Genomic DNA, 21,610 nt, shown 5'->3' with positions numbered 1-21,610 from the left:
GCCCGGCACTGCGACCCTGGCCCGGCCTGGCCCCCGGCCCGGCACTGCGCCCCTGGAACCCGGCCCGGCACCGCGCGCCTGGCCCCGCGACCCCGGCCCCGCACCGCCGACCCCAGACAAAGAGGCCTCGGCCGAGCCCTCCCTCCCTCCCGATTTTCCCGGACATGCCCGGCTTTTGGGGATTTCCCCCCGGACGGGGATTTGAGCCCCCAAAAGCCGGACATGTCCGGGAAAATCCGGACGTATGGTAACCCTAGGTTATCCCTCTGGGTGGACACTCAGGTTTTGGTTTAGTGTTAACCTGATCCTGATCCTCGACTGCCGCTAACCCGACAGACGCTTGATGTAAACGGAAACAAAAATGCCCACCGGCCTTTTCAAACCACGCTTTGAATTAACCCGGTGCAGCCCTGCAGGTGGACAACCCATTTGCCGAGAGCAGGCTGCCTTTGCGAGGAGCATTGGAGAAACACAACTCCTGCTGCACCCGTTCCAGCGCACAGAGCAGATGGCATCGGTAAGGGGGTCCCACTGCTTAGCCCTCTCGATCCTCTAGGGGCCACCGTGACGTCTTGTCACGCTGGCAGAGGGACGTGGACAGGACAGGACAGGACCCCTCCACCCAGGACCGAAAGGCCCCAGCCCTGCTGAGGTTGGTTCTGAAGGAAATCCAGGATGCCAGAGGGCCGACGCTCAATTTTCCCCTAAAAATACCTCCCAAATTATACATTGCAAGGAATCCATCCCAGCCTTCCTCTCCCTCCCTCCCTCCTCCCCCTCCTGAGCTGCGTCCCCCCCGCCTCCCCGGCACACACAGATTGGAATATTTATATTCGGCTGCTCGCTAGCTCACTCTGTCGCTGGCTCTCTGGGTTGTTGTATTTGGCGTCTCACCAACCAGGCAAAACAGCCATGATCAGGCTGTTTAAAGGAGCGGGGCTGGAAAGCGGGGCACCAGAAAGGAGCACCCGGGCTTTGAACAAGCTTCGGCATTGATGCAGAGCAGCTGTGGGCTGGTGGCTAGTGTGCCAAGCAGGAGACAAGGCAGCTCAGCTCAGTGGGCAACCCTGGGGCAAATCACGCGGCCTGTTTGTGCCTCAGTTTCCCCACCTCTAAAGCAGAGCTCTCGACACCAACCCATCTGGGCCGAGCGCTTTGAGCGCTGTGGCTGCAGAGGTGCTCCGTCAAGGGCCAACACCCACTTCATGAGTCCCTTTTGGAAAATGGAGGCCTAAAGTTTCAGCCAAATTCTGCCCTGGCTCCATTAAAGCCACTGGGCCTGTGTGTCACCCGCTGGTGAATGTCTCCTTCTGTGCCCGATGCACAGAGGATATGGGTCTGTGATAGCCACCAGCGGGGCAGCCTTGCTCCTTTCCCTGCAGCGGTGGCACGTCCCGCTCTTCGTTCTGCAGGTTCCCCAGGCCCAGGAGTGCTGGCCGAGGTGGCCGCTGTCACATGACTATCAATTCGAGCTCTGCCACAGACTTCCTGTATGGCCTCTGGCAAGTCACATAGCCTCTCTGTAAATGGGTTCCTCATCTGTACAATGGGTGTAACAGGCCTGCCTCCCAGGTGTTGTGAGGATAAATACAATAATGATTGTGAGGCGCTCAGGTACTGCAGGGAGGGGTGTTTCATGAGGGGGCTCCAGGCCTGTCCAACTCCGCTGGCTCTTAATAAGAAAACTATCTACCGAGACGCTAGCATTCCAGCCACGTGCACACAGACCGACTTCATGGGGCTCCCTGAAACCTGGGCTCCTCCTTCCAACGTCCATGCTGGTTGCTACCACGGAGGCCAAATAAGCACCCCCAGATAAATAGATTTGGAGCGTATTGGTGGGCAATGTTGCGGTTTTGGCCTGGGACGGAGTGAGAGGGGGCAGCTTGTGGCTCTGGTCTGATTGGAGACTATGAACCCCTCGCTCCAAGGGTCGTGGACCTCGTGTGATCTGAATGTTTGCCCGACCCCCTGAGGACTGAAACTGTCACGTTAGCTCAGCGCTACCTGGAGCAGGGGACACCGATGGAGCTAATCCCGCGTGGGGACAGATTTAGAGCAAGTTGAACAGCCACTTGTTCCTTTTACTCTGCAACGTCTAGTGCCGCTGGCTTCTCTCCGTCTCTGGGCTGGAGTCTGTGCTCTGCCTCCTGGACGCTCAGCCTAGAAAGGTGCATTCAGGTCTCCTGGATTCTGGACTGCTTCCGGGGTCGAAACAACCTGTGGCGTAACTTAGAGCAGCCCTACAGGCTGCTGTAATTGACAGCAACCTCTCCAGGGCAGCAATAACCGGCGCACGAGGCATCACTGCCATCTCCTCCTCCCAACCCCACAGCATGCCCCTACACTGGGGGTCATGAGTAGGAGCAGTATATGCTGCCATCCCCCGTGGGGTCCATTGTGTCCCGTGCTCACCACCAGAGCGGCATCCAGGGGCCGCAGCTCCAGTCTGCCCTCTGGCTTCTGTCTGCCTTTCCTCTCTGCGGTTCGCTCTTCCCATCATCCTTCTTCTTTAGCTCACCCACCCCCGGCCCCGCCGGTCCCCTAAAATACCTGTGCTAGAGGCAGGAGGGGTTGGGGGAGCTGGAAAGAGCTCAACGCTGGCAGCAGGTCATTGAGTGCATCCCTGATGGGAATTAGCTGGATTAGAGAAAGCGTCTTGCCTTGGGCAGGTCTGTTGTCTACTTGCGCCTGGGGGGTCCTCGGCCGATTGAAGGACTTGGGCAAGCGCGCCTCAGTTTCCACGATGGCAGTCCCCGTCCCACGGCCCTTCCCCGCCCTAGCCATCCCCTCCCCGTCTACCGGGTGGCTTCCACATGGTTGCCAGGTCAAAACATCCCTGGAAATACCCCACACGGCTCCAGCCCAGGATCCTAGCGAAAGGGAGAAGGTCACAGGCACAAGACAGGATCAGAAAGAGATTATGGGCTTGACTGAGCTCATCTCTAAGGGATCCCGGCTCAGCGGGGCTCTTCACACCTGGGGCACTGTTCTAGAGGGCTGATCCCTAACCCACTTGTTTTATGGGTTATTTCGATTGCGGCCCTAACGGAGGCCCACCAGGCTGGGTGCTGCATGGATGGTTAGCGAGCGACCGCCCTTGCTCGGAGGCGCTTACCGTGTAAACTGAGGCACAGAGCTGGGAAGCGACGGGCACCCGGCCGAGCAGCAGAGGTGGGACTAGAACTCAGCTCTGCTGACCCCCAGACTCGCTTTCCACCCACGCTGCCGTTCCTCATCCAAGGTAGCCAAGGGGCTGATCCTCGGGCCCTCGCTCAGATAACGTCAGCAGACGTTTGGCGTCAGTAAACATGAACGGCCAGATCCTCCCCTGGAGTCAATTGCCAGCGCTCTGCTAAGCTGGGCAGAGTGGGATCTGGCAGGGACTGCTGCCCTAGCAACCCTCCCTGCCTCGCGCAGCTAGGCCCAGGGGGCTGGGGACAGACGGAGACATGGGCTTATGCTGTGGGAGCAGGGACGGACCCCTCCTTCCCCCACCACACAGCTGGGAGGAGTGGGGCACTGGCCGGACCCTAGGCTGGGCTGATGTGGCTGGTGCTGGAAATTAGCATGCCCCCATCACAGGATGAGCGCGAGGGACATGGTGTGACGGACGCGGGGAGAAGGCAAGCCCAGGAGGGGCCATCCCCTGGCTCGGGGGTGACCCCAGGGGAGCCGTGGCAGACAGAGTGGGCTTGGTTGCTAGCAGGGAGGTGTCTGCTCCCTGAGCCACCAATAACCCACAGCGTGTGCATAAAAGCCGGGGCAGATGTGTCCAGGGACACGGGGACCAGCTGGGGATTCCAGCTCTATGGCCTGGCTCCCGGACGATCCGACATAGCCAGGGTGAACTCTGAGCCTTTTCCTATTGACTAAGCCTGGTAAAAACTCCCTCCTCTTCTGCTTCTTGGCTGTCCGGCAGCCCCCGCCAGCCTGCTCCCCTGGCCCATGCGAGCGAGTGGCTCTAAAGGTTGGAGTCGGGGCAGGCGGGTGGAGGGTATCTGTGTTGGGGACGAGTTGGAACTCATCTGCCCTGCGGTGACCCGGGGCAAGTCAATTCATCGCTCCGTGCCTCGATTTCCCCCATCTGTACCAGGGAGGTTCTAGTCCTGACCTCCCTTACAGGGGTATCAGGAGGATAAATTCATTGCAGTTGGTGCAACACCCAGGCGCTCCACCAATGGGAGCCCTAGAAAATCTTAGCTGGAGAGTAGACTGTAGCCAGTGGCTGAAGTTGGAGACTGTATGGTGTATGTAGGAACAGTTGTGGGGAGACAATACACTGCAAGCGGCGCAGGATGTAGAGAGCTCACTTCAGCGAGCAGCACCTCTGACCTGAGCTCCTTTTTCATCACTGTGACGCTGCCCTGACTTCACCAGAGAAAGGGACCCTGACTGGCCGCAGCATCACTCCAGCTGTCCTGGAGAACCTGGCCAGAAGTCCATGAACCAAACCCGCCAACCAGCATAAAGCAGGATCGCTCCAATGGGCCGGATCCCCAGCTGGCGTAAATAGGCCGTAGCTCTTTTGAAGTCAATGGGATGAACTCCCCTAGTCGGTGTAATTTGGCGTAGCGCTGAAGTCAGTGAAGCAATGCCAACGTACACCAGCTGAGAATCTGGAGGTGTTTGTTTTCCCTGGGTTTTACATTGAGTTCCGCAGAAGATAAAAATCTTTACAGGCCAACAACAGGAGCTCGTCACAGGCCAATCGTAAAATTACAGCTCCCCGCACAGAGAAACCCATAAAACTGAACGAACTGTCTGCTCCACTGGTATTTGTTTGCTGGGTTTATGGAGGCACGTGTCTCGTTTCAGAGGAACGCCAGGGATCCTCTGGAAAAGTCAAGGGAGATCAGTCAGTTGTGGGAAAGGCGTTTCAAACTGGATACAGTCAGCGTGAAAGTCCTCCCCCAAGCCATCATCACCTGCAGGTCTCACCCTTTGGGTCCATTTTGCATCTCGGCTAGGAAAAGTTTTGCAAGATGAAAGCAAGGGCTCAGCATTTCAACTGGTTGGAAAACCTTCCACTGGAACCTTTTTTGGGTGGAGAATTCGGGGTTGGGAGAAACAGATGGTTTGGCGGGAAGCACCCGCTTTCCTGGAAACGGCTCGATTCCTGGTCCGAAACCCCCAAACCTGAAAAATCTCTACATTTTCAGCCAAAAATGGAAATGGAAAATTTGGGGGGGGGGGTGTTGATGAAATGTCAAAATGTTCTACAGGAAAAGAACAACCCCATTTTCCAACCTGTTCTTCTTGGATTTCCTCAGAGCATGGGCGTGATTACCATGGTAACCCTGGCTAGTGAGATCGGAAAGCAGTTCTAGGTCCCCTGTGTGGTGCCCGTCGTTTTCCCAGAGCAAGGGGGGATTTTCCTCTCCCAGCGCTGTCAGCCCGAGGAGCTCCCGCCTGGTTTACAGCGGTGCAAGAGGAGAATCAGAACATTCAGTTCCCCCCTCTCCTGGTCTACGCTCCAGCTCCCAGTATCCCCATGTCTCCAGGGCCTGAGCCAACCTCTTACTCATGGGGGGTACTGAGGGCATTTCCCTGGGGGCAGCTTATTCCCTAACTGTGGGGTTTCTTGCACCTTCCTCTGAAGCAGCTGGTGTTGGCCTGAGTCAGAGACGGGATGCCGAGCTGGTCTGGTCACCACCATTAGCCTCCAACACACTGCTCTGTCAGTCCCCCTCAGCCCAGCCAGATCGCGGAGGAACGCAGCAGTAACTCAGGCTGGTGGAAATCAGGGCTGAGGTGAGAAGATCCCACGTTTGGTCTGGGAACGCACCACCTTGCGCAAACCACCGACAGCCTCGGGGGACGTTATCCTTCCACTGCCTGCAGCCACCCCAGGTGTGGAGCTCTGCCTGGCATCAGTGGTAATCCCTGTGTGGGGCAAACAGGGCTCAGACCCCTCGGGGTGAGGGGTTCTCTATGGCTGGCTCCAAGAACTCTTTGAAGTTCAGTAGATCGCCTTCCCCAGCACCTTGGAACGGGGCCCTTTGAATAGGGCCAGATTCTCAGCTGATGCAAACGCGGGCAGCTTCATTGCAATCAAAGTGAGGAGCTGGCCCTTGAGGTCGTGCGGTGGTTTTGGATGCAGCCCAAGGAGCTGGAACTGTGCCCATCCTTCCCTCAGCGGAGGACCCTCCCTTTTGCCTTTGCAGAGTCCCCTCCAGCCGACTTTGCAGCCCTCTCCCCAGGGCATGATTCCCCGGTTTCCCTTCTGCTGACCAGCGTCGAGCCACCGGGCCCCACCATCATGAGCGGGGATCAAACCGGCCACTTTCAGCACAGGCCCCACCCACTCAAGCTAGGGGAGTCGCTCCTTCTGCTGTGTGTCAGTAGCAGGCTGTTGCAGTCCCCGGGGCTGACCACTAGGGGCAGCCGTGCTCCCATGCACTGAGCCAGCCAGTTATAACTGCCCTCCCCAGCTGACTCCTGATCTGTCTCCTTCTTGCTGGGGGGGGGGTCCCCGCTTGCTGCCCCCATGCCCCTGACCCTTCTCCATCCCCCGCTCACACTTCCCTCTACGCACACACACCCCCACACAGGACCCGGGGCAGCAGGTCTAACCCAGGGAGCTGCATTTGGAGTCAGGCACTGCGCTATTCATCGCCAACGCAGCAAGAAGCACAAACCGTGTGGGGCCGAGAGAGCCACTTAGGGCCGTGTTTACTCTGGCACTGGGGGCGGCCTTGGCACGGCATTGCACCTGGAGTGGCCAAATCCCCAGGGAGCTGGAGGAAAATGCAGAGAAGCCACCTTGGCAGCGGGGAGAGGAGCAGCACGGAGCCGGGATTTAAAGGGGCCGCGGCTCTTTGTAAGGCGCTGCTCCCGGCTCCCTCCGTTGGCTGCAGCTCTGCCCACTCCAACGGGCCCCGTGCTGGTGCCAATGCCCCGCCGCTGCTTCAGCCTTCGAGAGCGGGCGCTAATGCCCCCTCCGGCTAGGGCACCGGGGCGACCCCCTTCGTTTGGGCACAGGCCTTGTGGTTTAAGCTTTCTCTTCCTAAGGGGATGGGGGTTCCAGAGGGTGAACCGTCACCAGGGTGGCATCAGTTGGTGCCCAGGCCTCCTGCAGTGACAGGGGAAAATCCTACAGGCTGGTGACTCACCTGGCAGGGGCCCCACTCAGCTCCCTTGCCAAGCATGGGGGGGGCACAGGGCATGCCAGGCTGGACCCCCCCCACCTCTGTGCCCCCCAAGTGGGGAAGAGGAGCCTGGCATTCCAAGGCTGGCATGTGCTTCCCATGTCGTCAGCCGCCTTGGGGTTCAGCAGAGCCTGGGTCCAGGACGGGGTGACCGAGCCGCCTTCTCCAAACAAACACGGGGAAAGGCTCCAAGATTCCCTCCCGTGTCACCACCAGCAGGGCAGCCGGCACCTCCCTGGGCACCCCCCGCAGCACCCCCATCCCCCCAACACACACAGAGCCCCCCCACGGCCACCCACACCCACTGCTGATGGGGCCGTAGGCACCTCCCCTGCCCCACACCGCTGGGCATGCAGCCAGCTGTGGCTGTATATTGCTCCACACACAAACGCACGCACTCTCTCTACTCTATATCCATCCGCTAGGGGGCTGTGTCGACCTCCCCCCACGCCCGTGGATATAGTCCCCACACACACCATGTGGTGCTGCATACACCCCCAACACACACCCACAACCCCTCCAAACTATAGACACTGCCCCATAGCCAGAACACACCCACAGCGTATACACCCCTACTCTATACTCCCCCCATACTGTCTGTACAATGACACATCACCCATGGCACGGGCATATAGGTCCACACCCATGCGTCCATCACCATGCACTGTCCCCCACAATTACACACACACACATCGTAGGCACCACTTACACCCGTTCGAGGTCCACACACACTCCCACAACAGCCAGAAAGCTCCCTGCTCCCCTCTCCGTTCTCCGCTGACAAACGTGTAGTCATTTGTCAGCACACCTAGACATCTCTGTACCGCCCCGCATTCCCCCCACGCTTACACACAAACACCTGCACACACCACACCTGCACATACAGGTGTCCCCGACTCACGTCTGCCGAGGGACGCCGCCCAGGCCCGGCACGAAATGTTGTTTAGGATTCCGCAGGGGGTGTTCTTCCCTCTTGAGTTGGTACCAGACCCATTGCCCACTATGGTGTCTTAGGGGGCATTTGCAGCAGACAGTGCCAGAGATTTGCGATTCCCTTGGCATTATCTGTAAGAGCTGCGGTGCTAGCCCCAGTGTCCCATCCTCGTCCCAACTCCGGGCACGCCATTCTGCTTCCCTATCCTCCCTCTGCATGTTCCGTGTCACCCTTAGGCTGTGAGGCCGCTGTGTTGCTGGCACGGATCAGCGTCCGTGTTCCACCCCAGAGGCAGCTGCATTTCAGCGGTGACCAAATGGCCCTGTACATCCAGCCCTGGTTTTGCAAACGTGGGTGCCTCCAAGTGGCTGTGAACCCCATAGCTCCTTCTCAGGGAGTCTGCAGAGGCTGGTACAGGGTTGCTTAGCCCCGTGGTGTCCTTGCCATGCTTGTTTTGGCAGGGGTGTGATTTCACCGTGAGAAGCTTAGCAATTATTTATTCTTATTACTCGCTGGATACTTTCTGCTAAGAGACTTGGATTTCTATGGGCTTTTCGGAGATAGCCCCCAAATCCCCACCTCGCTGAGTTTCAAGGGAGCAAGGAGCGGGTTGGATAGAAATCCAGCAGAGATTGAGAAATCGCAAAGCGCCTGTTCTCCGGTTCAACCCCTCATGCAGCTGAAATCTCCTGAGAACAGATGTTCCCATGAGATGTTGGCCCATTGTGGTGGAAATCTCCTGGGATCAGCTGAGTTCACCTGATTTTGACCCAAGAGGGTGGAAATATAAACAGGGGAGAAGTGACTGGGAGCAGGCAGTCTGGAGACGGCGCCGGTGAGCCTGGTACTGGAATAACGGCCTCCCAGTCTGGGAAAAGGTTGTGGAAAAACTAGAGAGGGGGCAGAAAAGACTCAGCAAAATGATTCGAGGGCTGGAGAAAATGCCCGACAGTGAGAGACTTGGAGAGCTCGGTGTGTTTAGTTTCTCAAAGAGAAGATCAAGAGGGGATGTGATCCGCACCGTCACGAGGAGAAAATAGCGGGCGCTAAATCTAGGGCTCACAGGAAAACGCAGATCAAGAAGAAATGGCTGGAGGCGGAAGCCAGAACAATTCAAATGGGAATAAGGCCCTGACGATTAACCACGGGTACAAGCTCCCAAGAGACGTGGTAGATTCTCCAGTTTGGGATGTCTTCGGCTCAAGGCTGGAGCCCTTCCTGGAAGAGATGTGTTAGTCAAACACAAGCGACTGGGCTCACTACTGAGGGAACCGGGGTAAATTCTGTCCTGGGATATACAGGGGGTCGGGAGAGATGACCTGGGGGTCCCTTCTGGTCTCCTGAGATCAGCTGATTTTACCAGATTTTGGCCCACAACGGTGGACACCTCCTGGGATCAGCGGGTTTTAGAAAAGTCCACCAAAATCTCCCACAAGCAGCTCCTGAGATTTTGGTACAATCCAGTCCCATGCCTGATCCTCTCGCTCTGGTTCAGCTGGAACCTAAACTGAGCTGGGGTCTGAACCGCTGCCCAGAGAACCAGAGAAAACTGGCCCTCAGGTAGGAGGAACCGGCCTTAGTTGGGGACTGGGTGGAAGGTGGCTGTTGGCCAAGCTGCGCAGGGACATGCCCCCAGGCTCTGGGTGTCTCTAAATCTCTGACGGGCAGAAGCTAGGGGCTGGAAGACAGGGGCTGGATCACTTCATGGTTGCCTGTTCTGTTCATTCCCTCTGAAGCCCTTGGCATTGGCCACTGGCGGAAGACAGGACACTGGGCTAGATGGACCATTGGGCGACCCAGTGTGGCCGTTCTTATGAGCCTTTATTGGAGTCCATTTTGGACTTGGGCACCGTGGAAGGGGTGGAGTTTTAGTTAGTGACTGAGCTGGGGGATCAAGCCATGGTGGCAGCCAAAGCTCTTGCGAGGCCCCGAGAAGGGGAAACTGAGGCAGGGGGCTGCAGGGCCACAAGGGGGCACTCAAGGGGAGGTGACCCAGTTACATACCCTAATGTCCCGTTGCTCCTAGCCTGGGAGGAGCTGTCCTCATCTCTCCCCATCCCGCGTTGGCAGGGGGCTCTCTCGGGACACACTGGTTGCTGCTTTCTCCAGAACCCCTTCTTGTGGACTGTACCCCATCATGCTCTGCAGGGGCGAGGGTAGGGATGGGGGAGGTTAGAGACCCAGCTGTCCATCTCGAAGCTAATTCCTCTCTCATCCTTGCTTTCCCCTTCCCTCCTGTCCTGGCTCCGATGGGCCCATCCCTGAGGCCCCACTGAGGCGCAGAATAACCTTGCAGTCCCCCCCGCCCGTACCCGGTGCTAGTGGCTGCCACGCCCCTTGGTATCCGCACCCAGCCCTTTGCATCACAGCTCGGGCTCCTGCTCCCACCGGCTGGGCTCCGCGCACGGCCTGGGGCCCCAAGGAGGGGGCGGCGTGGTCGGCTGGCCAGCAGGAAGATTCAAGAGGGAGGAGGGACCCCATCCTATGCCCCCACCTTGTGTCTGATTTTCTCTCTCTCTCACCCACACCCCTCCCTCCGCACCATCTCTCTCGGGCTCTGGTAACTCATTCCCCCTCTGTGGAAGCTGGACCGGAGGCCACGCCAAATCGCTGGATCCCAACCCACCCCCAATCCCCAACTTTGGGGCTCCAGCCCTTCTCTGGGGCTCACCCCCCCTGCAACCATGGGGCTGGGGGGGGAACTCTGAGCCTCCCTCTCCAAGTGACCCCACCATGGGGGCCGGAGGGCAGAAGGTGCCCTGTCAGATTGCAGTGGGCACCAGAGTGGGAGGCATCCCCAGCCATTGCACCGGTGCCCGGCAGAGGGCATGGGGGGAGCAGAGCGCGCCTGCACCCATCGACCCAGTGTCCCCCGTGCAGTAGCCAGCCAGGGCATGCCCTCGCCTACCTGGGCATTTGGGCTTTGGGAGGGTTAGCCGGCCAGCAGCAGCGCCGTGCCTAGAGGGCGGTGCCCCCTGCCTGAGGCCTGTAACCCAGGGAGCCGCTGTGAGTGATGGGGGGTGGAGCTGGGACAGGGTCACACCAGGATCCAGAGTGATTTTACAGCCACTGAGTGGGGGGGGGAGAGTAATGGGGCCAGAGTGGGGGGCTGACTCCACTCCTCTGCCCCACACTGGGAAGGACTGCCTCTGCCCCCTCATACACCCCCCCCCGTGCCTCCTCTTGTCTGGGATCCCCATCCCGTTGTTGCCAATGCCAAGAATAACCTGCAAACCCCGTCAAACGGAGCTGTCCAGGGAGGGACCCCACGCCCGCCCCGGCCTTTGCCAAGCCGAGGGGGAGATTCTGCACTGGGGCAGACAGGTCTCTACGCCAAGTTTGTGCCAGCTGGATTCAGGGCGGGCGTTGCTCTAACAGCAGCTGCTGGGATGTAGCTGAAGCGCCCCGTCAGGCCGAGCGCTATGGGTCTGTCCCAGCCCGGGGGCTGCAGGGAGCGAGGGGGACAGCAGACGGCTGCTTGTGCTGGCCCTATGCTGCGCCTTCACTGGGGGAATTCTGCCCCACCGTGCATGGCCTGGTGCTGACCCCTGTACCTGGTCTGAGCGGCACACCTCAGGGGCCGAAATTGGCCCCTTGTTGAAGTCAACTGGGTTGGCCCAGGGAGAGGGGAATCCAGGCCCAAACCCCCTTTCCCTAAGCACCCCATCCCCTAGCCCCCGAGCCGTCTGTAAGAGGGAACCCCCGCCCAGAGAGGCCCCTTAAAAAGAGATGCCCCATACACCGAACATGGAGGATTTGCTATTAATTAAAATGGGGGGGGGGGCAAAGGCTGGGAAGAATAATTAAAATTCCCATCCCCTATAAATAGGGCAACAGACCTCCTGCTTTGGCTGGGATAGTCCCTTTTTTAAGCCCTATCCCAGCTATTCCAACGTTTTTGGGCAGAAGTGGGCACTTGATCAGTTGGCAGGAGCAAACGGGACAGGTGCCCACTTTGTCCAAAAGATGGGGGGCGGGGGACTGGGGGTGGGGAGAAGCCAACCCCGTACAGGGGGGCGGCGAGGCTCGGGTGAGCAGTGACGCCAGCCCCGTCCGGGGAGACGGGACCAGGACTCGGGTGAGCGGCTCGGGCCAGCCACACACGCTGTCCCGTTTTCCCTAAATAACCCAGGGCCGGGCTCTGAAAGGCCTGGGGCTGCTGGCTTTCGCCCCCCACCCCACCCCTTGCTCTGGATCCCCCCGGCTCCGACGGAGAGGCGGAGAGCCCAGCTCCCCTGAGCGAGGGGCCCTGCGGGGTGGGGTGAGGCGGCGGGGGGGTGGGACGTTACACATTTTCCCTTTAACTCCAGGGAAAGGAAGTTGGCAGAGAAAGGAGCTTTGGGGGGGGAGGGGATGCTGGGGGATTTGGTTTCCCCCTCCCCCTCTTCTTTCTCCTTCTCTCCATCCTCTGCCCTGTTTTTTTTTTTTTTTTCTTTTCTCTCTCTCGCTTTTCCCTTCCACCCCACACTGAAATACTTACTGCTCATCCCAGCTGGATCTGTCTGTCTCTCCCCTCCCGCCTCTCCTCCCCCTGCCTAGGCCCTTCTCTCTCCTTGAGTGATGCTGCCACATTCGCTCGCTCCCCAGGGAATTCCCCTCTTTCCCAGTCTCTCCTTCTTCCCCCTGCCCCCTCTCCTATCCTCGGTCTCTTCCTTCCCTGCCCCGTGTCGCTTTCCCCAGCTTTTCGCTTTGCTCAGGCTCCATCTCCTGGCGCGGCAGAGTCCTGGCTCAGCCAGCCCCAGCCCACAGGCCTTTGACGTGGTTCCCCCCCATGTGCCAAAGCAAACAGGCAAGACGCTCTGGCCCATCTGGAGGCCGGAGATGGAGTCACTGGGGCTGTGGGTCCCTGGCTCCCGCAAGAATTATCCTGATACCTGCGGGGCGCGATGCGCCTATGGCGCCTTTCATTTCAGGGGGCCTCCACATTGCAGCTGCACGGGGACAGTGCCACATGCTGAAGTGCAGCCACCTCTGGGGTGGAACACGACAGCTCCCTAACAGCCCACAGCATCCCAGGGAAGAGCAGGAGGTGAAGGTTTCTGCAGTGCAGGTCAGGGCTGGGCCCCGTTGGGTGGTGGGGGCGGGGGACCTGGGGAGTATTTGGAGACTGGACATACAAGAGGGAAGGTTCCCTCTTTGGGGGCTTTCGGCAGAGCAGTGGGGGGGATCCATGAGGTCTGGCTGGCTTGTGAGCCGTGGAAGGAAGGTTCCTCTAGCAGGATGGGCCACCCTGTTGCCCCAGCACAAATGACCCCTAGTGGCCCCTGGGGGGGCTAGGAAGGCTGGTCTTGTGGCCGGGGCACTGGGCTGGCACGCAGGAGATCTGCGTCAGTTCCCAGCTCTGCCAGGTCTCCTAGGCAGCACCTTCCCAAAGGGGATCCGAGTTCTTTGAAAAAATTTGGCCCATAACCTCTCTGGGCTTCAGTTCCCCATCGGTCAACCAGGATGACTTCGGGCTCCTTCCCCGCTCCGTCTTGTCTAGCTGGACAGGGGCAGCCCCTCACTGCATGCATGGACAGCACCTTGCACGCCGGAACCCCATTCCCAGCTGGGACCTCCAGCTGCTCCTGCTACTGGCCAATGCCCCTTTCTCCCTCCCCTCCGCCCAGGAGCGGGTGGCCCCTCCAGCGTGAACACGGAAGCAAACAAGAAGCCCTCAGCTTTGCCGTGTGTCCAGAGGAACCAGCCTCAAGCCCCGGCTGGCATTAAAGCTGCGTTTAAACCCTTAACTGCAGAGTGGAGCGGGCAGCTGTGAGTGGCTCCCCCCTTTCAAATCCCCATCATGAAAGCGCAGCTTCCTTCTCGTTGTTGTTCAGATCCTGAACCAGGGCAGCTTCCAGGCTGAGTCACCCAAACATCTGGAATCACTGAGGCAACACGCCAGACCCCAAAGCCTCGCCGCATTCTTGCCTGCGTTCCTATTGGAGAGGCCCACGGGCCCCATCTCCCCGCACTGCACCCCCTCCCCTCTGCATCATCCCAGTCACCCCCACCCCAGCCCTGGTTTGGTGCAATGGGTCCCTGGCTCCTCCCCTTTGGGCCGCGGCTTTGGCATTTCATTGGCCAGAGAGGCAGCCCCGCCTCCCCCCACACGCGACCTGCACCACCGCCACCAATGGCAAAAGAGCAGCAAAGTGAGGCTACAATCCATATATGGGCAAATGAAGAAAAGGTGCCGGAGCCAGGCCTCTGCCAAGTGGCATCTTGGAGGCAAGTCTAGAACAGTTCTAGCAGGGTCCACTAGGATCCCACCGGGAATGGAGGAGGGTGAGTCACCCTTGGTTTGGGAGCCTCTGGAGCTCCCGAAAACCAGCCTGGATCTGGATCAAAACCATCTGCCCCGTTTTGTTTTGGCTAAAACCCCCTTGGGATGGGAGGAGGGGGAGACTGTCCCCTTCCCCAAGGGAGCTGCGACCGGGCATTTCTTTGCAAAGGAACCTCAGTTTTGCAGCTTGCTTCGATGCGCAAGAGCCCCAGACTTAGGGTGACCAGATTTCCCCCAGGGCAGATTGGCAGAGGCATTGGGGGGGTTTCGCCTTCCTCCGCAGCGTGGGGCACGGGTCATTTGCTGGAAGATTCTCTGCCCCTTGAAGTCTTTAAACCACGATTTGAGGACTTCAACGACTCAGACACAGGTTTGATACAGGAGTGGGTGGGGGAGATTCTGTGGCCTGCGTTGTGCAGGAGGTCAGACTAGATGATCATAAAGGTCCCTTCTGACCTTAAAGTCTATGATTCTATGTCCCGATTTTATAGGGACAGTCCCGATTTTGGGGCCTTTTTCTTATATAGGCTCCTATTACTCCCCATCCCCTGTGCCGATTTTTCACATTTGCTGTCTGGTCACCCTAGCCCCGGTCTGGGAGCCTTCTGGACGCTCGGCAAGGCCCACTGGCTCACTGGCTGTATTGACAGCAAGCCCCTTTGAGCTACTTGGAGATTTGAAATAAACCCATCAGTAAAATCAATTCTGCAAAAAGGCAAATGGAAAAACTAAAGGCCCGCCCGCCCTCCCCTCCCTGGCGTAAGCGTGTGCAGCTCCGTGGTGTCGATACGTTTATACCACGCTCCCCGGGCCGGGCCAAGAAAAGTATGAGAGAAAACGTTTGCCCAGGTTGATTTAGCTGCTTAACAGCGAGTGCTGGCAATTTACCCTGGCCACAATTCCACCTGAGCACACGTCAAGGGCTGAGACGAAACCGATCCTTAGCCGCATGTCGTGCCGCAGCAGTAGGGAGGGAAAAGCACCCCTCTTTTGGAAACTTGAGAGCTCAGGGAAGTTTTCCCACATCCCAGGGGGGTCACTGACCTCCCCCCCCCAGCCCACCCCTTGACCCAGAGGATCGGTTTGCATGAAATGTTTAGGGGGCATCTCGCCCCCCACCCCCAAACAAAACTGCGAAAAGAGGAGGGGACAGAAAGGAGGGAGAGGGATCTGGGTAGAGCAGTTTGTTCTTAGGGACCGGACAGGTGCCTGGCACAACCCCGTCTAGCAGCCCCTGTTGTGGTTAGCGAGGACGAGGAGGTGAGGCGGGCGGTGGGTGGAATCCCAGGCTGGAGGAGCTGGCGGGAGCCGGAAAAATCGGACAAAGCATCGGAAAACAGAAACTGGAATGAAAGAGGCCGCAGCGCTTCTGGGCCAGGAGCCATCTCTCCCTGTGACTCCTAGCGCGTGAAAAGAGGGAGCTGGGTGGCTATAGATAGGAGGTGGAAAAGGCCCCTGGTGCTACCCAGGAGGGGAAGGTGCTGGGAGTTTAGAGGAGGGAGGGCAGAGAATCCGTCCGAAGCTTGGAGCAACTAAAGGAAAATCAGAGCAGTGATCGCTAGAGGAGAGGGTTGGGGTTTGCAGCCTGGAATTGCTCTTACTGCCACATCAGCAGGAAGGGAGCCCAGCTCACAAAAATCACAGCAGGGGGAGAGGAGCCAAGGCCCCCGCAGCTGGGAGCCAGATGATGTGGAAAAAAAAAACCCTGAAAAAGTCCAAAAGAAGAATTTGATTTGTTGGGTTGCGGGGAGAGGGAGGGTCTCCCCTTCTGGTGGCACATTTCCCCCTGGCCGTGACGAGAGGTGCCCAACACAATGGGGCTGGAGCCGGCTCTTCCCCATCATTGCTGGGAAGAGGCAAATTCACGGGCTTGTTGGCCCGGTTGCTCCATCTTGGGCTTCCGCCGTGCTCTGTCACCCAAAGTCACCCCTCCCCAGCCCCACCTGGGCCACGCGCTCTGCTTGGCTGTGAGAAGGGACTCGGCTTCCCCTGTTCCCTGAGGCTGTGGCTTCCCCAGCCCCATCCGTCAATGCGCCGCTAACCTGACCTGGACGCATCACCCGCTCCTGTGCCCAGAGAGGAATGTGGGTTCTTCCATCAACCCCTGCCCAGGAAGCACCCCCTTTTCCTAAGCCCAGAGGCTCCGTGGTCACTGAATCCGGGCCTTCCTCCAGCAGTGCCCCCCAGCTCCATCCATGTGCCAAGCCCCTGCCCTGGGCTAGCAGAGAAAAGTCCGGCTCCACCGCCTTGCCTCCCGTGTCCCCTTTTCCCACTTGCTCAGTGGGTCTCTCTCCTGCCGTTTGCCCCTCACCCCCAGCACCTCCTGCCGGAGCAAGGACACGCAGGGCCGATGCGTTGAAGGGGTGCCCCTCCCGGGGGGCAGCTTGGATCTGCTCCCGCAGCTCCTGGAGTGAAACTTCCCACCCAGCCCAAGGCCCAGTCACCACCGACGGGCTACGTAGGCCTGTGGGACATCAGTGGCAGCCGCCCTTGTCCGGACCTTCTGCACGGGAGCGTGTCCCTGGGCTGTGTTCCCAGCTGGGTGGGCAAGTCCCTTCCCCTCTCAGCCTAGGTGTGTCTTGTCCATCTGCAGGGCAGGGAGCCTCCCTGGGGGTGTGGCTAAATTCACTAGTCTGTGAGGCGCTCAGATGCGACAGTGAGAGAACGCAGGAGTCTGGATGCTCACGCGTGACCAGCTCGCGCGGGGAGTTTAATCTGCATGCAGAAAAACCCTGGGTTTGACTTAGGGCCATAATCCCTCCCCTGGGACTTTCCCCAGAGAGGCCCAGCTGCAAGGCGGCCCGCACAATAGGACTGCGGACACTGGGCTAGCTGATGGCTGGCCCTCTCCTGCCCTGGTCGTCTCATCACACCAGCAGAGGGCAGCGCAGGTCTCTTCTCGGCCCTGTGTTCTGCACCATTTGGAAGTGGGGCAGAAGGGTTCTGAGTTTTCCTGGTTTGAGGCATGGAGAGGGGGAAAGTGGCTGACCCAAGGTCAGACCCCAAGACTGTGTGAGCAGCTGCACCATGCAATCTCTGCTGGAGAGCGCTCCTAGGGGAATCTTTCACTAATGTCCAGGCATACGCCAGACAAGCCCGAGGCCTGGTTTGAAGCCAGCCCGGCGAGAGCCGCGGAATCAGAACTCCCCCAAGCTGGGGGCTGCTGGGAGCTTTGGACCCCCGCCTGTTTCCAGGCGGAAACTTGGTGATGTTCAGTATCCGTCTGCAGGGTTTCAATGAACCCCATCCAGAGCCGGGTTTAGGGGCAGGCGAGCCTAGCACGCAAATGTAGCGTCTTCTAGGACAGGGCTAAATCATGCATGCAAACCGTCCCTCAAAGTCACGAAATGGGCTACAAGGGCAGTAAAAATTCAGGCCTTCAACTGTTTACCAATGGGAGCAGAGGCCGAAGGCGCCATTTGGCTTAGGACCGGCCCTGTCTCCATCAAGGCAAAATTCAAGGTGGGCTGACCCCAAACTGGGTCCCTAGCTGCTGCCGAGTGTCCCCCAGCTCAGGACTATGTAGAACAGGGGTAGGCAACCTATGGCACACGAGCTGATTTTCAGTGGCACTCGCACTGCCCAGGTCCTGGCCACCGGTCCGGGGGGCTCTGCATTTTAATTTAATTTTAAATGAAGCTTCTTAAACATTTTAAAAACTTTATTTACTTTACATACAACAATAGTTTAGTTCTATATTATAGACTTCTAGAAAGAGATCTTCTAAAAACGTTAAACTGTATTACTGGCACACGAAACCTTACATTAGAGTGAACAAATGAAGACTTGGCACACCACTTCTGAAAGGTTGCTGACCCCCAATGTAGAATCATAGAATATCAGGGTTAGAAGGGACCTCAGGAGATTATCTAGTCCAACCCCCTGCTCAAAGCAGGGCCAACCCCCAATTAAATCATCCAACCAATTTTTCCCCATATCCCTAAATGCCCCCCTTGAAGGTTGGGCTCACAACCGGGGGTTTAGCAGGTCTATGCTCAAACCACTGAGCTATTCCTCCCCCTAGGAAAAGAAGAGGAGACCCCACATGCCGGCCTTCTGGAGACACCCTAAGGTCCTGCTGTCAGGATATCATAATCATCTGGGCAGCAAAGCACAGAAATTCCCTGGGAGAGGTGGGCTGTGAGGGAGGAGTGGGGGATTCGCTCCTTTATCTGCCTCAAACAATCGCCGGGCCTGCCCCAGCCAGGCAGCCACAAACCAGTTGTGGCCTTTTCCCTGAGGTGCTGATCGCCGGAAAGCACTCGTCAGCAGCAGCTGTTTGATGGCAGGCAGGGCTGGCTGCGAAGTTCGGAGCTGGGGTCCAGACACCCCACGTTTCAGGGGAGTGGCTGAGCCTGGGGGGATCGGTGCCGGTTGAGTTTTGGTATCATTTGAATTATGGTCCAGGAGTGTCTAAAAGCCTCCGCCCGTGGCAGGCACTGTGTGCACCCCTAGAAAGGGGCGGTCCCACCCAAAAGGGGTCACAGTGTGAATAGGCAGGAGGTGGGAAGGGTCATGCGGCAAGACCGGAGCGCTCCTGACTGCCAGCGGCTTTGCTTTTGAGAGCTGACCAGCCCCCGCCCCGGGCTCCGAAGAGCGAAGCAGGGTGCAGGATTTGGGCCCCCCTCGGGGGATCGGGAACCGGGCAGAAGGGTTGGGAAGGGGTGTCACTAGGCCATGACCCCCCCTGCTTGTTCCATGTTGCTGAGTGGGAGGGGTTCTTGGCCAGGTGGGAAGAGGGTCCTGCGCTGAGTAGGTTGAGACCCACCAACGCCGGGAACAGGGCCGGATTAACCTTTTGTGGGCCCCTGTAGCGGGGTGGTCACCCCACTCATGCCCTGAAGGGCTGGGCTGGGGCAGGGGAAAAGCTAGGCTGATTGGGGGAAACAGCCACAGGTGGGGCCACACCCCAATCAGGCCACAGCCGGCTCTATAAGAGGGCTGAGGGCCAGCGTCTAGAAGACCCACTCTCTCTCTCTCTCGCTTTCTGGGGAGAGGAGGGTCTGGCTGCCTGGGAGCTGAGGAGGGGCAGCGGGAGCTGGGGAGCTCCAGCCTAGCATAGCCCCAGGCTGCAGGCCTAGTTAAAGGCCTACAAAAGGGTACCTGGGCTGCAGAGGGGCAGTCCAGAGAGAGGCAGAGGCAGCCGGTCCTAACCCCCTTGCCGATGACGAGTGGTTTACAGACTGCAGTTGGCCGCAGGGAACAGGGGCTAGGTGATGACTGGCAGCAGCCACGGAGGCAAGGTGGGTTTAGAGGGTTGGGGGTTCCCCTGGGAGGGGAGACCCAGAGACGGTGGGTTGCTGCTGGGGGCAGAACCCTGAAGTAGAGGGGCACCGGGGTCTGGGAGGGACACGGGGGCCAGCGGCAGGCGAGACACCGGCCTGCAGAGGGCGCTCGGGGCTGGAAATAGCTAATTCCTGAGGTGACCAGCAGGAGGCACTGCGCCGGTGAGTCTTTGCCCCGCCACAGCCCCCATGGAGGCAATGGAGCATGGCGCGGGGAGGTCAGTCCCCACAGTGAGGGGCCGGCCAGGGGCATGGCATGGCAGGGGCGGCCCCCTCCGCCCAGCCCAGTGCGAGGGCACTAGTTACAAACCGGCAGTTGCCAGATGCACAGTGGCCTGCCCGGCCTTGTGCTGCCAACATGCCCCTTCCCCTCGGGGGCGGGCCCATGTCGCACCACACACCCCCACCCCCTGCCCAACATGAACCCCCCTGACTCCCTATGGCCAGAGGCCCCCGAATCCGCTATACCCAGCACCCGCCCCGACCCCCTCCACAAATGCACAGCGCCCTGCACACCACCACCCCTGCCCGGCGCCCCCTGGCCACAGCTCCACCACAACTGCCCAGCACCCCCCCCAGAACCCCCACTCCCTAGTGCCCCAACACACACATCTTCCCCGCCCCCTCACAGCCCAGCCCCCCCCCCCCCCCAGACCACCCAGAGACCCACTCCCCCACGCCCTGCCTCCCGGCCGCACTCACCGGCCCTCTGGGAGGCAGCTGTTTCTGCTGGGCTGAGCAGTCAGGGCTGGTCCCAGGGCCAGGAATCGCTCCGGCCACTCGCGAATGGCGCGATCAGCCAGGCCAGAGCCTGCCCCAGCCAGGCTCCCTCAGGACCCGCTTGCCTGGAGGGGCCCAGCCCCCCTCCCCATTCTGTCCACCCCCCAACTGGCCAGGCTTCTGCCCCAGTCCCAGGCGGCCCAGCTCCGGGGAGACAGGTGGGGGGAAGCAGAGCCGGCCCAGAGCCGGAGGTGCACTGGAGTCCGGCCGGGGGGCACAGGTGGGGCCAGGGGGCGGAGAGGAGCCCTTGGCTGGTGGGCGGGCAGGCCGAGAGGAGGGTGGGGGGCAGCAGCCTGGCGGGGTCTCAGGGCAAGCAGACCAGGCCGGGGCCCCTTTCTGAGCGTGGGCCTGGTGCCATTGTAAACTACCCAGCACTGGCCGGGATCACCCCTGCAGCCCAGCCCAGGGGCCTCTCCGGGCCCATCTCTGGTTCCTTCAGCATGTAGGACTCTTGGCCCAGGCGAAGCAGCTGCCGTCTTCCTCCCCTGCCCACCACCCGCCCTCTTTGGGAGCTGGGCGAGCTGGGTGGTTTTCACGGCTCCCTGCTCCCTCTGCAGCCTCCCCGGGACAGCGGCAGGGAGCAGCGTAGACTCAGGCTGAGAAAAACCCCTTTGGAGACTCCAGGGGGGGAGGGCGAGGGTCGCTGGGGGGTCCTGGCCCAGCCGCACCTCCTGGGCGCAGGTCAGCGACAGGCCTGGCTCCAGCGCTACCTGGGGTGAAGGCGCTTATTGTTAGTGATGGACGGGACTTGAAAGGCTCAAATGGGCTATGCTTCGAGGGGGCAGCGTAGCCTGGTGGATAGCGCACCGCCCCAGAGGATGGGGGTTCTGTTCTTGGCTCAGCCACCGGCCTGCCGGGTGACCTTGGGCAAGTCACTTCCCTGTCCTGTGCCTCAGTTTCCCCAGTGTAACAGGGGGCTTGTGATACTACAGTAGCAGAGCCAGCAATGGAACCAGCTGCTGTGTCCCAAGTAAGTCCCTTGACCCCCAGCCCCCCCTCCTCTGCAGGGCCCAGGCTGACAGAGGTGGTAGCAATGGCTGTATTAATTATCAGCTGGCGCTCTGTGCCTGCCCGCCACAGACCTGCCCCATGCCCACTGAATTGATTGGCAGGGGACCAGGGAAAGCCCCTTCCCGAGTGGGCCCAACAAAATCCAGTTTGGGTTTTGCCCCCTTCTTCCAAGCGGATTCATCCC

The sequence above is a fragment of the Trachemys scripta genome, chromosome 23 (assembly GCF_013100865.1).
Source record: "Trachemys scripta elegans isolate TJP31775 chromosome 23, CAS_Tse_1.0, whole genome shotgun sequence".
Taxonomy (NCBI): Eukaryota; Metazoa; Chordata; order Testudines; family Emydidae; genus Trachemys; species Trachemys scripta.
The sequence above is the reverse complement of the archived record's forward strand: the minus strand, read 5'-3'. Positions refer to the sequence as shown.